We start from the raw sequence: 13,648 nt of genomic DNA, 5'->3' as shown, positions 1-13,648 counted from the left end.
TAGCAAACAAATAGCTGTATAATTGCTATACTTGATACAGCAATAATAGCAAATAATAGCAAACAAATAGCTGTATAATTGCTATACTTGATACAGCAATAATAGCAATTAATAGCAAACAAATAGCTGTGTAATTGCTATACCTGATACAGCAATAATAGCAAATAATAGCAAACAAATAGCTGTATAATTGCTATACCTGATACAGCAATAATAGCAAATAATAGCAATTAAATAGCTGTGTAAGTGCTGTATTTTATACAACATAAATAACATGGAAATAACTTGCAGTTGCTATAATTGATATAGCCAGGCTGAAAATAGCCTTGGGATAGCTTTGGTATTATAAACAGCAAACAAATACCTCTGCAATTGCTTCACATCATCTATACAAAACAGGCTGCAAATAGCCTTGGGATAGCTGTTATATCACTATCCTACTGTGACACATTGGTCACTTGCCTGAAACCTCAGCTATAGCTGCTATAGTTGCTATATTTCAACTACACCATACCATAGTTAAAGCCAAATAATATAACAATTACACAATGCTACACTTAAACTGTGTATACTTAAAGGCCAGGTGCGGGCAAGAAATTTCTATTGATCATACATTCCAATAATCATCGACCTATAGTTTCCCCTATGTTTCATAATTTTTGGGATTTTCTTTGTGTTACACAAGCTTGTTGAAAATAACCACTTTCTTATCAGTGGGGGATAGTTCAAATTACACAGTAAAATCTCTAAATTCTTTTGTACACAAATTTTTTTAATAAAGAGGCATTTTAGTGATGTTTTTTTTAGGGTATACACGTCAGGCGTTTTACATGAGGGTGGTCAGATCTTGGCGGTTTACATCTGGAGTGATGTTTTTTTTATGGGTATACACGTCAGGCGTTTCACATGATGGTGGTTAGATCTTGGCGGTTTACATCTGGAGTGATTTTTTTTTAAGGTTATACACGTCAGGCATTTTACATCTTGGCGGTTTACATCTGGAGTGATGTTTTTTTTAGGTTATACACGTCAGGCGTTTTACATGAGGGTGGTTAGATCTTGGCGGTTTACACATGGAGTGATGTTTTTTTTTTTAGGTTATACACGTCATGCGTTTCACATGAGGGTGGTCAGATCTTGGCGGTTTACATCTGGAGTGATGTTTTTTTTAGGGTATACACGTCAGCCGTTTTACATCTTGGCGAATTACATCTGGAGTGATGGTTTTTTTTAGGTTATTCACGTTAGGCGTTTTACATGAGGGTGTTCAGATCTTGCCGGTTTACATCTGGATTGATGTTTTTTTTAAGGGTATACACGTCAGGCGTTTTACATGAGGGTGGTCAGATCTTGGCGGTTTACATCTGGAGTGATATTTTTTTTAGGGTATACACGTCAGGCGTTTTACATCTTGGCGAATTACATCTGGAGTGATGTTTTTTTTTTTAGGTTATTCACGTCAGGCATTTCACATGAGGGGGGTCGATCTTAGCTGTTTACATCTGGAGTGATGTTTTTTTTATGGGTATACAGGTCAGGCGTTTTACATGAGGGTGGTCAGATCTTGGCGGTTTACATCTGGAGTGATTTTTTTTTTAGGTTATACACGTCAGGCGTTTTACATGAGGGTGGTTAGATCTTGGCAGTTTACATCTGGAGTGATGTTTTTTTTTAGGTTATACACGTCAGGCGTTTTACATGAGGGTGGTTAGATCTTGGCGGTTTACATCTGGAGTGATGTTTTTTTTTAGGTTATACACGTCAGGCGTTTTACATGAGGGTCGTTAGATCTTGGCGGTTTACATCAGGAGTGATGTTTTTTTTATGGGTATACACGTCAGGCGTTTCACATGAGGGTGGTTAGATCTTGGCGGTTTATGTCAGGATTAATGGGTTTTTTTAAAGGTATACACGTCAGGCGTTTTACATGAGGGTGGTTAAATCTTGGCGGTTTACATCTGGAGTGATGTTTTTTTTTTGGTTATACACGTCAGGCGTTTTACATGAGAGTGGTCAGATCTTGGCAGTTTACATCTGGAGTGATGTTTTTTTTATGGGTATACACGTCAGGCGTTTCACATGATGGTGGTTAGATCTTGGCGGTTTACATCTGGAGTGATGTTTTTTTTAAGGTTATACACGTCAGGCGTTTTACATCTTTGCGGTTTTCATCTGGAGTGATGTTTTTTTTTGTTAGGTTATACACGTCAGGCGTTTCACATGAGGGTGGTCAGATCTTAGCGGTTTACATCTGGAGTGATGTTTTTTTTATGGGTATACAGGTCAGGCGTTTCACATGAAGGTGGTTAGATCTTGGCGGTTTATGTCAGGATTAATGTTTTTTTTTAAGGGTAGGCCTATACACGTCAGGCGTTTTACATGAGGGTGGTCAGATCTTGGCGGTTTACATCTGGAGTGATGTTTTTTTTAGGTTATACACGTCAGGCGTTTTACATGAGGGTGGTTAGATCTTGGCAGTTTACATCTGGAGTGATGTTTTTTTTTTAGGTTATACACGTCAGGCGTTTTACATGAGGGTGGTTAGATCTTGGCGGTTTACATCTGGAGTGATGTTTTTTTTTAGGTTATACACGTCAGGCGATTTACATGAGGGTGTTCAGATCTTAGCGGTTTACATCAGGAGTGATGTTTTTTTTATGGGTATACACGTCAGGCGTTTCACATGAGGGTGGTTAGATCTTGGCGGTTTATGTCAGGATTAATGGTTTTTTTTAAAGGTATACACGTCAGGCGTTTTACATGAGGGTGGTTAAATCTTGGCGGTTTACATCTGGAGTGATGTTTTTTTTAAGGTTATACGCATCAGGCGTTTTACATGAGAGTGGTCAGATCTTGGCGGTTTACATCTGGAGTGATGTTTTTTTTATGGGTATACAGGTCAGGCGTTTCACATGAAGGTGGTTAGATCTTGGCGGTTTATGTCAGGATTAATGTTTTTTTAAGGGTAGGCCTATACACGTCAGGCGTTTCACATGAGGGTGGTCAGATCTTAGCGGTTTAAATCTGGAGTGATGTTTTTTTTATGGGTATACACGTCAGGCGTTTTACATGAGAGTGGTCAGATCTTGGCAGTTTACATCTGGAGTGATGTTTTTTTTATGGGTATACACGTCAGGCGTTTCACATGATGGTGGTTAGATCTTGGCGGTTTACATCTGGAGTGATGTTTTTTTTAAGGTTATACACGTCAGGCGTTTTACATCTTTGCGGTTTTCATCTGGAGTGATGTTTTTTTTTGTTAGGTTATACACGTCAGGCGTTTCACATGAGGGTGGTCAGATCTTAGCGGTTTACATCTGGAGTGATGTTTTTTTTATGGGTATACAGGTCAGGCGTTTCACATGAAGGTGGTTAGATCTTGGCGGTTTATGTCAGGATTAATGTTTTTTTTAAGGGTAGGCCTATACACGTCAGGCGTTTTACATGAGGGTGGTCAGATCTTGGCGGTTTACATCTGGAGTGATGTTTTTTTTAGGTTATACACGTCAGGCGTTTTACATGAGGGTGGTTAGATCTTGGCAGTTTACATCTGGAGTGATGTTTTTTTTTTAGGTTATACACGTCAGGCGTTTTACATGAGGGTGGTTAGATCTTGGCGGTTTACATCTGGAGTGATGTTTTTTTTTAGGTTATACACGTCAGGCGATTTACATGAGGGTGTTCAGATCTTAGCGGTTTACATCAGGAGTGATGTTTTTTTTATGGGTATACACGTCAGGCGTTTCACATGAGGGTGGTTAGATCTTGACGGTTTATGTCAGGATTAATGTTTTTTTTTAAAGGTATACACGTCAGGCGTTTTACATGAGGGTGGTTAAATCTTGGCGGTTTACATCTGGAGTGATGTTTTTTTTTAGGTTATACACGTCAGGCGTTTTACATGAAAGTGCGTGGTCAGATCTTGGCGGTTTCAATATGGAGTGATGTTTTTTTTAAGGTTATACGCATCAGGCGTTTTACATGAGAGTGGTCAGATCTTGGCGGTTTACATCTGGAGTGATGTTTTTTTTATGGGTATACAGGTCAGGCGTTTCACATGAAGGTGGTTAGATCTTGGCGGTTTATGTCAGGATTAATGTTTTTTTAAGGGTAGGCCTATACACGTCAGGCGTTTCACATGAGGGTGGTCAGATCTTAGCGGTTTACATCTGGAGTGATGTTTTTTTTATGGGTATACAGGTCAGGCGTTTCACATGAAGGTGGTTAGATCTTGGCGGTTTATGTCAGCTTTAATGTTTTTTTTAAGGGTAGGCCTATACACGTCAGGCGTTTTACATGAGGGTGGTCAGATCTTGGCGGTTTACATCTGGAGTGATGTTTTTTTTAGGTTATACACGTCAGGCGTTTTACATGAGGGTGGTTAGATCTTGGCAGTTTACATCTGGAGTGATGTTTTTTTTTAGGTTATACACGTCAGGCGTTTTACATGAGGGTGGTTAGATCTTGGCGGTTTACATCTGGAGTGATGTTTTTTTTTAGGTTATACACGTCAGTCGTTTTACATGAGGGTCGTTAGATCTTGGCGGTTTACATCTGGAGTGATGTTTTTTTTAGGTTATACACGTCAAGCGATTTACATGAGGGTGTTCAGATCTTGGCGGTTTACATCAGGAGTGATGTTTTTTTTATGGGTATACACGTCAGGCGTTTCACATGAGGGTGGTTAGATCTTGGCGGTTTATGTCAGGATTAATGTTTTTTTTTAAAGGTATACACGTCAGGCGTTTTACATGAGGGTGGTTAAATCTTGGCGGTTTACATCTGGAGTGATGTTTTTTTTTAGGTTATACACCTCAGGCGTTTCACATGAGGGTGGTTAGATCTTGGCGGTTTACATCTGGAGTGATGTTTTTTTTTAGGTTATACACGTCAGGCGTTTCACATGAGGGTGGTTAGATCTTGCCGGTTTAGATCAGCAGTAATGTTTTTTTTAAGGGTATGCACGTGAGGCGTTTTACATGAGGGTGGATCCATTTCGGCAGTTTACATCAGGAGTGATGTTTTTTTTTAAAGGTATACATGTCAGGCATTTTATACGAGTGTGGTTAGATCTTGGCGGTTTACATCTGAAGTGATGTTTTTTTTTTATGGGTATACACGTCAGGCATTTCACATGAGGGTGGTTAGATCTTAGCGGTTTATGTCAGGAGCGTTTTACATCTTGGCGGTTTACACTGGAGTGATTTTTTTTTTATAGGTTATACACGTCAGGCGTTTTACATGAGGCTGTTCAGATCTTGGCGGTTTACAACATCATAGTTGAGATTATTAAGGAACAAACCAGAAAACTATATAGCCATTTTTGACATTCCAGTTCCCAAATATTTTTAAACATCTTTAATACTACAATATAATCCATATTGACAACAACAACTATTATTTACCAACAACAATCAGGCTTTTACAATGGATTCCGAACACTACAAATACTTTCATCTTAAACAGCACAATCCTAAAATATTTAAATGGCATAACTAAATATTTACATATGGAGTGATGTTTTTTTTTAAAGGTATACACATCAGGCATTTCAAATGAGGGTGGTTAGATCTTGGCGGTTTATGTCAGGAGCGTTTTACATCTTGGCGGTTTACACTGGAGTGACTTTTTTTTTAGGTTATACACGTCAGGCGTTTTACCTGAGGGTGTTCTTGGCGGTTTACATCTGGATTGTTTTTTTTTTTAGGTTATACACATTAGGCGTTTCACATGTGGGTGGTCAGATCTTGGCGGTTTACATCTGGAGTGATGTTTTTTAGGGTATACATGTCAGGGGTTTTAGATGAGGGTGGTCAGACCTTGGAAGTTTACATCTGGAGTGATGTTTTTTTTTATGGGTATACACGTCAGGCGTTTCACATGACGGTGGTTAGATCTTGGCGGTTTACATCTGGAGTGATGGTTTTTTTTAAGGTTCTACACATCAGGCGTTTTACATCTTGGCGGTTTACATCTGGAGTGATGTTTTTTTTTTTTTTTAGGTTATACACGTCAGGCGTTTTTTACATGATCAGTTAGGGTGGTCAGATCTTGGTGGTTTGCATCTGAAGTGTTTTTTTTTTTAGGTTATACACGTCAGGCGTTTTACATTATGGTGGTTAGATCTTGGCGGTTAACATCTGGAGTGATGTTTTGTTTTAGGTTATACACGTCAGGCATTTTACATGAGGTGGTCACATCTTGGCGGTTTACATCTGGAGTGATGTTTTTTTTATGGGTATACATGTCAGGCGGTTCACATGAGGGTGGTTAGATCTTGGCGGTTTATGTCAGGATTAATGTTTTTTTTAAAGGGTATACACGTCAGGCGTTTTACATGATTATTTAAAGGGTAAGTTCTAAGTTCAGATTATTTAGAAGGTTAGGATACTTAAAGAAGGTTTAGTTGACACAGTGGAGGTTTTCTAAATGGTAAGGTTCAGTTCATAGTGGAGATTATTTAAAGGGTTAGGTTCAGTTCATAGTTTAGATTATTTGGAGGGTGAGGTTCAGTTGATGTTTCAGATTATTTAGAGGGTGAGGTTCAGTTCATAGTTGCTATTATTTACAGTGTTAGGTTCAGTTGATAGTTGAGATTATATAGAGGGTTCAGTTCATAGTTTAGATCATTAAGACGGTTAGGTTCACTTCATAGCTGAGATTATTTAAACGGTACGTTCAGTTCATAGTTGAGATTATTAAGGAACAAACCAAAAAACTATTACAGTGTTAAGTTCAGTTGATAGTTGAGATTATATAGAGGGTTCAGTTCATAGTTTAGATCATTAAGACGGTTAGGTTCACTTTATAGCTGAGATTATTTAAAGGGTACGTTCAGTTCATAGTTGAGCCAATTTTGACATTCCAGTTCCCAAATATTTTTAAACATCTTTAATACTACAAGAATAATCTATATTGACAACACTGACAACTATTATTTACCAACAACAATCAGGCTTTTACAAGGGATTCCAAACACTACAAATACTTTCATCCTAAACAGCACAATCCTAAAATATTTAAAGTGTCATAACTAAATATAATGCCTCAATTTAATTGTACATTTCCTTATAAACTTAAGTTGCAACTATTAATGATTCAGAATAATATTATATAAAGGTCGCAAACTTAATTCTTTGGCTCTTGAAGTACAATATTATGCAACACACATAGAAATTTGAATAAAATGTACAGCAAGAAAAATGAGCATAACATCGTGTATGATGACAAAATTAACCTATTCCAAATAAAACATGCCTTCCAAATTCCAATTAAAGGGTGATAGCAACAAACCCGAAAACTATAGAGACATTTCTGACATTTGACTTTCCAAACATTTTTAAACATCTTTAATACTACAACAATAAGCCATTACTGATAACAACAACATTATTTACCAACAACAATCAGGCTGTCACAAGGGATTCAGAACACTACATATACTTTCATGCTAAACAGCACAATCCAAAAATATTTAAGTAAGAGAAGGGATCAATTATTTTGTTGCTTCGTTGATCTCAAACTTGCTTTTCACTACATAAATAATAATGTGTATTAATAAAATTAAGAGAAATAGGTGTAATCAATAATACATTTCACGTCAAATATTCCATGTACAGTAAAATATCAGCACACGTAAAAATATGCCACTAGTTAATGCTCCCATTTCAACGTTTGAATGGGATACAGCAAGAAGGTTCACCTCTGTATTCTGTTTAAGATATATTTATAAACGATCTATTATTAATACAAATACCAAAGAAATACAATTCGGAGACTGCTTTATAAACCATCTATTATATTATGCTGATCTGGTCTACCAAATTCAATGAATGTATTGGAAACATTTTGCGACACATGCAATGTTAGTGTAAATGTAATCCTATCCAAAATAATTGTATTTCAAAAAGGTGGGAAATTATTAGGACATTTGAAAAGTCGTACTGTAATATAACAACCTTTACATGTAAGTTGTTTAATCGTATACATACGTTCGAGTATGGATACATCTGGTACAATCAGAAAGTTGAAAATTAATACAAGTTTGTGATTTAGAAAAATGAAAATATGTTAAGCAGTTTACAATCCATTCTAAATGAGAGTATTTTAATTTATTTAAATGAAAGATTATAATCTCAGTTTTATCAAAGATAAAATTAATTTTATGTTACTTTGCCCTTTTTTATAAATGTCATAACTAAATGTATGCCTAGATTTAATTGTACATTTCCTTATAAACTGAAGCTGCAACTATTAATGATTAACAATAATATTATATACAGGTCGCAAACTTAATTCTTTGGCTCTTGAAGTACAATATTATGCAAAACACGTAGAAATTTGATTAAAATGTACAGCAATTAGGACAATGAGTGATCTGAGTAAGTAGAATAGCCTGATTTATAACATACGATTGAACAATGTCATTCAGTAACTTATTGCGTGTCCAAAAGTTTACCCTCATGCTGCAGTTTCTTGTGTATCATTTCATTGTGTCTTTGGATAACAGTATACAAAAAAAATTTGACATTCGTTTCGTGATGTACTTATACTTGTTAAGTGATTTGAATGTCTGTTCAGCACATTGAGTGTTAACTCCAGCTATAACTGCGTGTTGTGGCAGTTGTGGATGGTATATACACTCTGGGTTACTCAATGGCATACATTCTTTTCGTTTGTGAGTCCTAATGTGAAATAGGTCTACCACGAATTTCAGATTGTTCAATAAGTCAGTTGTGCTCCTTCATTTCCCTTTTTTGCTAAGTTTTTTAAGAATGGATGAAGCTCACAGGCCCTGTCATATCCGATATAGCTGAATCTGTCCCATTGCCTTGAACATCGTAAAATCGTAAAAAAAATACACAAGCTTGGGAAGGTGATTCACAAGTGTATAACTCAGCGAAATCCACAATAATACCACAAGGTCTAACCATAGAAATAGCTGCTATAGCAGTCAGACTTAACCCTTAGACTTCAATAGCACAATAGCATATCAGTAGCAACCACAACTGCTTTCTAAGCTATAGCAGAAATAGCAGCTGTAGCAGTAACACTTAACCCTTAGATTTCAATAGCATAATAGCATATCAGTAGCAACCAGAACTGCTTTTCCAGCTATAGCAGAAATAGCTGCTATAGCAGTAACACTTAACCCTTATATTTCAATAGCATAATAGCATATCAGTAACCACAACTGCTTTTCCAGCTATAGCAGAAATAGCTGCTATAGCGGTCAAACACTTAACCCTTAGACTTCAATAGCATAATAGCAAATCAATAGCAACCATAACTGTTTTTTCAGCTATAGCAAAAATAGCTGCTATAGCAGTAACACTTAACCCTTGGACTTCAATAGCACAATAGCAAATCAATAGCAATCATAACTGCTTTTCCAGCTATAGCAAAAATAGCTGCTATAGCAGTCAGACTTAACCCTTAGACTTCAATAGCACAATAGCATATCATTAGCAATCACATCTGCTTTTCGAGCTATAGCAGAAATAGCTGCTATAGCAGTGACACACTTAACCCTTCAAATTCAATAGCAAACTAGCTTATCAGTAGCAATCACAACTGCTTTTCCAGCTATAGCAGTAACACTTAACCTTTAGACTTCATAGCAGTAACACTTAACCCTTGGACTTCAATAGCTCAATAGCAAATCAATAGCAACCATAACTCCTTTTCCAGCTATAGCAAAAATAGCTGCTATAGCAGTCAGACTTAACCCTTAGACTTCAACAGCACAATAGCATATCATAATAGCAATCACATCTGCTTTTCCAGCTATAGCAAAAATAGCTGCTATAGCAGTAACACTTAACCCTCAGACTTCAATAGCATAATAGCAAATCAACAGCAACCACAACTGCTTTTCCAGCTATAGCAAAAATAGCTGCTATAAGAGTATCACTTAACCCTTGGACTTCAATAGCATAATAGCAAATCAATAGCAACCATAACTGCTTTTCCAGCTATAGCAAAAATAGCTGCTATAGCAGTAACACTTAACCCTTGGACTTCAATAGCATAATAGCATATCATTAGCAATCACATCTGCTTTTCGAGCTATAGCAGAAATAGCTGCTATAGCAGTGAAACACTTAACCCTTCCAATTCAATAGCATAATAGCACATCAATAGCAACCACAACTGTTTTTCCAGCTATAGCAAAAATAGCTGCTATAGCAGTAACACTTAACCCTCAGACTTCAATAGCATAATAGCAAATCAATAGCAACCCGAACTGCTTTTCCAGCTATAGCAAAAATAGCTGCTATAGCAGTCAGACTTAACCCTTAGACTTCAATAGCACAATAGCATATCATTAGCAATCACATCTGCTTTTCGAGCTATAGCAGAAATAGCTGCTATAGCAGTGAAACACTTAACCCTTGAAATTCAATAGCAAACTAGCTTATCAGTAGCAACCAAAACTGCTTTTCCAGCTATAGCAAAAATAGCTGCTATAGCAGTAACACTTAGCCCTCGTACTTCAATAGCACAATAGCAAATCAATAGCAACCATAACTGCTTTTCCAGCTATAGCAAAAACAGCTGCTATAGCAGTAACACTTAACCCTCGGACTTCAATAGCATAATAGCAAATCAATAGCAACCATAACTGCTTTTCCAGCTATAGCAAAAATAGCTGCTATAGCAGTCAGACTTAACCCTTAGACTTCAATAGCACAATAGCATATTATCATTAGCAATCACATCTGCTTTTCGAGCTATAGCAGAAACAGCTGCTATAGCAGTGAAACACTTAGGCCTAACCCTTCATATTCAATAGCATAATAGCAAATCAATAGCAATCATAACTGCTTTTCCAGCTATAGCAAAAATAGCTGCTATAGCAGTCAGACTTAACCCTTACACTTCAATAGCACAATAGCATATCATTAGCAATCACATCTGCTTTTCGAGCTATAGCAGAAACAGCTGCTATAGCAGTGAAACACTTAACCCTTCAAATTCAATAGCAAACTAGCTTATCAGTAGCAACCAAAACTGCTTTTCCAGCTATAGCAAAAATAGCTGCTATAGCAGTAACACTTAACCCTCGTACTTCAATAGCAAAATAGCAAATCAATAGCAACCATAACTGCTTTTCCAGCTATAGCAAAAATAGCTGCTATAGCAGTAACACTTAACCCTCGGACTTCAATAGCATAAAAGCAAATCAATAGCAACCATAACTGCCTTTCCAGCTATAGCAAAAATAGCTGCTATAGCAGTCAGACTTAACCCTTAGACTTCAATAGCACAATAGCATATCATTAGCAATCACATCTGCTTTTCGAGCTATAGCAGAAATAGCTGCTACAGCGGTGAAACACTTAACCCTTCAAATTCAATAGCAAACTAGCTTATCAGTAGCAACCAAAACTGCTTTTCCAGCTATAGCAAAAATAGCTGCTATAGCAGTAACACTTAACCCTCGGACTTCAATAGCATAATAGCAAATCAATAGCAACCATAACTGCTTTTCCAGCTATAGCAAAAATAGCTGCTATAGCAGTAACACTTAACCCTCGGACTTCAATAGCATAACAGCAAATCAATAGCAACCATAACTGCTTTTCCAGCTATAGCAAAAATAGCTGCTATAGCAGTCAGACTTAACCCTTAGACTTCAATAGCACAATAGCATATCAATAGCAATCACATCTGCTTTTCGAGCTATAGCAGAAATAGCTGCTATAGCAGTGAAACACTTAACCCTTCAAATTCAATAGCATAATAGCAAATCAATAGCAACCATAACTGCTTTTCCAGCTATAGCAAAAATAGCTGCTATAGCAGTAACACTTAACCCTCAGACTTCAATAGCATAATAGCAAATCAATAGCAACCCTAACTACTTTTCCAGCTATAGCAAAAACAGCTGCTATAGCAGTAACACTTAACCCTTGGACTTCAATAGCATAATAGCAAATCAATAGCAACCATAACTGCTTTTCCAGCTACAGCAAAAATAGCTGCTATAGCAGTGAAACACTTAGCCCTTAGACTTCAATAGCATAATAGCATATCAGTAGCAACCACAACTGCTTTTCGAGCTATAGCAAAAATAGCTGCTATAGCAGTAAGACTTATCCCTAAGACTTCAATAGCACAATAACATATCACTAGCAACCACAACTGCTTTTCCAGCTATAAGCAGAAATAGCAATATTAGCATAAATAGCATGGTTAAAGCAACAAACAGCAAAAAAAACCTGTATGCTACAACACAAGTATAAGCTCTGAAAACTCCAAAATGACCAATCCTGCGCTTTACTCGCTAGGCCTAGCTAGCTGCTGAGCAGCCATCACGATGCCAAACGATGGCTTTTGGTTCTATCTAGGCCTCCTACGCATATTATAAAATATGGCCTCCATGGCCTACCTACAGGGATAGAGCCAGCCACCCGGCCCTACAAAATATCCCTACTAGCTTTGGTCTGTGACAACCAGGCCTGGCCTGACAAGACTGGACAAGTTATTTTTAACATTGGCAAAATTCTACTACATTTGGCCAATCACAGTTCGTTATTTATGGTCATATTTTTGTGACATGTTTGACCTGATAATGAAGCTCCGCCTACTTCACAATAACCTGGGTGACAAAAACATAAATGGCCAATCATAATTCGGGAAATTTATTTGATTATGAGAGGCTCCGCCTACATCATCACTTGTTATGGCCACAGCAGTAGCGCGCGAGTGATTTTTTTTTGCTGATGTTGCCAAGACATGTCTTTTATGCTGGAGTTATTTTTATGAGGTCATTTCGTCCCAATTTCGAGTTCCCACAACCTACTAGCCATCCGGGCTTAAAGGAAGATACTTTAGGTAGCCCGGAGCTGTTTTTACTAGCCATTGTACGCCGGGCTAGCACTAAATCGAGCCCTGCTTTTGTACGGGGCGCCGTTTCGGGACATTGTTAATTTTGCCGACATAATGCAATATAATTGATTCTATTCGGACAAAAACAATAATTCTGTGCAGACATAATTTTCAGTTACGCACATAATCATGTCATCTAGGTATATAATTAATTCTGTTTAATATTAATTCTGTCCAAAAAATAAAATCTTGACAAAACCATACTGAAGACGTAATTTCGCAGTATGTCCTCGTAGCAAATCCTGACGGCACCGGATGTAGCACTGTCACCATAATTCGTATACTGTGGTAAAGTTATCGTACCTCCATCGTGCGACGAGCAGGGGGGCGGTCGCAGTACTATTTTAAGGAGGGTTGCCCAAGAGTCCAGGGCCATAATAGACACCAAGTATTTGCGCCATAGCAACCTCCCCCCCCCCCCCCCACCATGGTGGGGGCTGTGGCGAAGCAAATTTAATACAATTAATACAAATTAATTACTAGGCCTATTATCAATTATCAATATATTGAGCAGCAAAACGTTGAATTGTATTATTTTGAAATAAATGGTAAATAAGTGAGTAAAACAACAATTTCCAAAAATTAATTTTCAGTGTTGCTTAATCCACACTCCAGAAAAGAAAATTTGCAGAAAGAAGCAATTAAACACCTTTATTTCAAAGTTCGAAACGTCCGTAATTACTACAGAAATTCGGCCCAATAGACGTAGGGAAATGAAGATAAAAGGGTACTATACGGAAATACTTAAATGATG

Source organism: Antedon mediterranea, chromosome 7 (genome assembly GCF_964355755.1).
Source record: "Antedon mediterranea chromosome 7, ecAntMedi1.1, whole genome shotgun sequence".
Classification (NCBI taxonomy): Eukaryota; Metazoa; Echinodermata; class Crinoidea; order Comatulida; family Antedonidae; genus Antedon; species Antedon mediterranea.
This window is presented reverse-complemented; position numbering follows the sequence as displayed.